The sequence below is a fragment of the Saccopteryx bilineata genome, chromosome 11 (assembly GCF_036850765.1).
Source record: "Saccopteryx bilineata isolate mSacBil1 chromosome 11, mSacBil1_pri_phased_curated, whole genome shotgun sequence".
Taxonomy (NCBI): Eukaryota; Metazoa; Chordata; class Mammalia; order Chiroptera; family Emballonuridae; genus Saccopteryx; species Saccopteryx bilineata.
The window spans coordinates 42,414,469-42,419,363 of NC_089500.1; the positions used below are offsets into that span (position 1 = coordinate 42,414,469).

General features: G+C 35.2%; 1 non-coding gene across 1 annotated transcript; it reads left to right on the plus strand.

The window, feature by feature from the left end:
* The first annotated feature begins 362 nt into the window (after positions 1 to 362).
* TRNAS-GGA (transfer RNA serine (anticodon GGA)) lies at positions 363 to 438 on the plus strand. The gene has a single exon. It is a non-coding gene; the product is annotated as a tRNA-Ser (tRNA).
* Positions 439 to 4,895: the final 4,457 nt, after the last annotated feature.

A 4,895-nucleotide genomic window follows, 5' to 3' on the forward strand; every position in this document is an offset into this window, starting at 1 on the left:
GTGTAATATGTAAAACTTTAAAAGTATTTATCTATAGGCTTCATTGCCTAGATCAAACATGGCCAACATATGGCCCGCGGGCCATATACAGCCCGCATAATGAATTTATGCAGCCCGTGATTAAATTTTTAATATTCTCCGCTACTTTAAAATCTTAGCTACTCCGAAGCGGAAGCATCTTTGCTTATTGGAAATCGAAATATTTAAGAAGATAGTGATACACAGAAAAGAATTCCGTGTGTGACTAATCTAGGGTTAACTTTCAATAACTGGTTGAATGGATTTGTGATACTTATTTTTTTTTAATTCCATTATAAAGATTTACAACTTTTATACTCATCTGTACTCAATAAGAATGGTGTGCCCTGGCCGGTTGGCTCAGTGGTAGAGCGTCGGCCTGGAGTGCAGAAGTCCCGGGTTCGATTCCCGGCCAGGGCACACAAGAGAAGCACCCATCTGCTTCTCCACCCCTCCCCCTCTCCTTCCTCTCTGTCTCTCTCTTCCCCTCCTGCAGCCAAGGCTCCATTGGAGCAAAGATGGCCCGGGCGCTGGGGATGGCTCCTTGGCCTCTGCCCCAGGCGCTAGAGTTGCTCTGGTTGCAACAGAGCGACTCCCCGGAGGGGCAGAGCATCGCCCCCTGGTGGGCAGAGCGTCGCCCCCTGGTGGGCTTGCCGGGTGAATCCCGGTCGGGTGCATGTGCGAGTCTGGAGTCTGTCTGTCTCTCCCCGTTTCCAGCTTCAGAAAAAAAAAAAAAAAAAAAGAAAAAAAAGAATGGTGTGACGTTTAGTGGCAATGTGAAACCCATATTCTTTTAGGCGGAGTTTGCCAGTGTGCACCCAAGGTCAAACAATTTGTTATTTTTGTGGTCAAGTGTGCTGAATCAAGTGGCATTGTAGCATAGACAATAGCTGCAGTTGATAACTGAAAACGTGTCCAGGCTGTTTGTAAAACGAAATAATAGTTTTATTTGCGATATAACCCCTTCAAGCTCATTCTATTAATTAAATATTGTTTTCATTGCGCTACAGTTTGCATATTTATATGGTATGTAATTATATTTTTATTAAAAATATTTTTATTAAAATAATATTGTATATTAAAATTTTTTCACTCACATTTATTCATAAACAAATTACATAATAATTTTTGGGGGGGCAGAGACAGAGAGAGTCAGAGAGAGGGACAGATAGGGTCAGACAGACAGGAAGGGAGAGAGAGATTAGAAACGTCAATTCTTCATTGTGGCTCCTTAGTAGTTCATTGACTGATTTCTCATATGGGCCTTGACCAGGGGCTACTGAAGACCGAGTGACCTCTTGCTCGAGCCAGCGACCTTGGGCTCAAGCTGGTGAGCCTTGCTCAAACCAGATGAGCCCGCACTCAAGCTGGTGACATCGGGATCTCGAACCTGGTTCCTCTGCATCCCAGTCCAATGCTCTATCCACTGTGCCACCGCCTGGTCAGGCCATAAAATTTTGTTTACTTAAATGAATCGTTTTTGTATTTAACATTTTTTAATTTTAATATTTTGTCCAGCCCCTGAAAAAAGTGTTCTTTCTAATCTGGCCCGGGGACAAAAACTGTTGGCCAAGTCTGGTCTAGATACACATAACATGATAAATTTTATTTACTATAAATTTTTCAAAATGGGAGAAACATAATTTGCCATCTTAGGAAATGTGATGACTTCCCCCTTATTTCATTATCTATAAATTTTGTAGTTCTGATTATAGCGATTATTTTTAGTTCATACCAATATGTTCTACAAATACACAATATTACCAATACCTTAAAAAGACGGATTCAATTTCTTTTTATCAACGGCTTTTTACCTTCCACCGTATTAAAGGTGTTCTTTAATGATACATGCTCATTTTTTTGTTGTTAGGTTACTTACCTCTATATCTTTATGATGAATACCATCTGTTTTTTCTACCATGTTACAATCTATTTTCTTGAGATAGTGTCTCATCTTTTATAACCACCTCCAAAAGTATCCATTGTTAACTTGCAAATATCATTCTAGTGTAAAATCTGTTTTCTTTTCACAACTTCCATAATAAAGAACTTTCCCTCTATTTTATTGTTTCAGTGGATCAAAAGGATCTTTAGGGTGGTCATAAAAGCCTCAGAATGAAGAGATGACAGTGACAAACATGCTGTCAATGTTTCTGTACATGTTGCAATTAAATTTTAAAAATGTCACTGAATTACATTATTGTAGTATAATACAATGATATATACTGTACATTTAAAAAAAACACATTGCTTTCTTGACCTAGTTCACCACAAAATAGAAAAGTACTTATGCATATAAATTAGCAATTATAAAAAGAGAACTAATGAGTTAAATTTTATGAAAGGAAAAAATGTCAAGTTGAGACAGTGATAAAAACATTGAAAATAGCCTTTATTGTTCATAGTGGCAAGACACATTTGCTATATTTATGTGTTTAGTACACACTTTTCCATGTGAAGTTCTTAACCACTTTTTCACTCAGTTATTACTACCCATTGCACAGATTAAGAAAAGAGGTGGAGGCAGTTATGGTTACGGGGGATGGATACCAAGTAATTTATTGAGGATTGCACAATGGACAAGTAAAGGAACTGGGAACAGATAATAGTTTCTCTGTGCTGAAAACAATACCTTTCAATAAGAGTCACTGACATTTTGCAAAGATATTGATAAACATCTTTCAAAAAATGTTAATGTAAAAGCCCCTTATACATTGTTCTAAGTGTCATGCTAATATATTTGTGTGTCTATATAACGCATACATATATTTTATACTTTATAGTTTAGATGTAAAATATCTATTTTACACACAAACACACACATACATACAAATGGAACTTTCCCCTTTGTATGACTTTAAAAGGTCTTTCTAAATGATCTTCCTTAAAAGAATACTCTGGGAAGTATTAGGGCATATTAATCAGGCAGATACTACACTGAGATTTGAAGCAAACTTACAATACTTTGTCAATAATAGATTGTAGAAAATCTGAAAATGTCACATGAAATTATTACATACTATAGATGAGTAAAAGAAAGTAAAATGTATGTTAAGGACATTTATGTAAAATCATGAATAGAGTATTTTCTTTGTAATTGGTTTAGAGTCCAGATAGAAACTTTGACACTATGACTTAAAACTTAAAAAAGAGATTTATATTTTGCAACTGACATTTTAAATTGAAGATTTACTTGAACTGGTACCTAGTATGTTTTCTGTAATTAATTCCTTTGAGGTCAGGTTTCGTAGACACAGAATTCCTTGAACACTAATCCCTCTTTTAGCAATATCTTTATTGTTGGAATTAGCAGGTTAAAAAAAAAGTTAATCGTTTTCAAATGAGGTCCTCAGTTCCTCATAAAAGATTTTCTTAAAAGTCCAAAATATCTTAAAACTGGGTGCTATGAACTCAGTGCAAGAAAAAAGCTGGAATTTGAATTAATCATGCATTAGTAAGAAATGAAAACTTTAATTATATAATTATGTAGATGTTTAAGTCCTTAATGAAGGGACTGAGTAATAGAGGGTTTGCCTCATTTTAAATTTAATACAATTATTTAAGTTATCTATACATAATACCTAAAACTTATAAGCCTTACCTATTTGTATTCATAAAATGTTGCCTAGATTATTTGGCAGATAACACAAACTGATGGGTAATAATGTTCAATAAATTGTTGAATGAATGACATTTTGATTATAGCTTAATTTCTGATTTTGATTTAAGAATAAGAACGATTCTTCTAAAAGTTGGGAGATAGTAACTGAGCATACATACAATGGTTCACTATTCCCAAAATAAATTTTATTAAGCAAGAAAAAATGTTTACTAATTAGGCATGTTTATATACTCACAGTTGCTAATTATGTTCTCTTGTGTTGGCAAACGAAAGACAAAATACAATTTTCCCTTTTTAGCATCTGTGTTACCTTCATCATGTAAGGTGGATAGTTTGTATGTTATCTACATCTATTTATTTATGAAGCATGGAAAATAACTCTGAGTCTACCTAGCAGTGCTAAATGTAAGCCAAGCGCCCACCAATTTTATGCAATTGATTAATTCACGTGGAATATAATGGTAAGGGATGATGAGATCAGTGGGAGTTTTGTCTACAGGCATGTTTGTCTTGGGCTTCCAGACACCTTAATGAATCCTAAGAAAATACTTGTTCTATCTTTAGTAAAAGTCCTTCTGCATTTTCCTTCCGTTATGTGTTATGTCCATCATCAACAATGACACTCAAGTATTTTTACAAGTTGATGCTTTTTACTCATTCTTAACACAGTGGATCTGGCTTCAGGGATGGATTTTGGAGTTTATGAGTTTATGTTTGAGACAAAATCAGTTCCCCCGCCACAGTCTTTTTGATATTGAACTTTAAAGTAGTTAAAGAAAGGTTTCAAAAACATTTCTCCCTCTCTCTGTAGGTTAAAATATGAGATTTAGGTAAGTTATTTTTGTTTTGGGGGGGTGTTGGCACTTTAACTCCCCCTGGAAATACTATGCAATTCTTTCCCACACTGGAATCTGAGACACTTGAGACAGATCTACATTCTCTAAGGGCTTCATTCATCTCCCACAGAGGAAGGCAAAAGAAATATTAACATTGGGAAGTGAAAGAAAAATCACTGACTGAAACAGACAAAGTAGTCCTATATGGAAGAATAAAAACGATCAACCCACACAGAAGACAACTTTAACAAATCAGGATACACTTTAGTAACATGTTAACAGTTTTTCACATTCCAGTAAACATGGGTTTAGATTTTATCAGTATTTTAGACAGTATCACTCATAACTTGGGACCACATATACCTGGCACCATAGCATCCTGCACACATATGGTTACCACATGAAAGGAAAGCATTGAA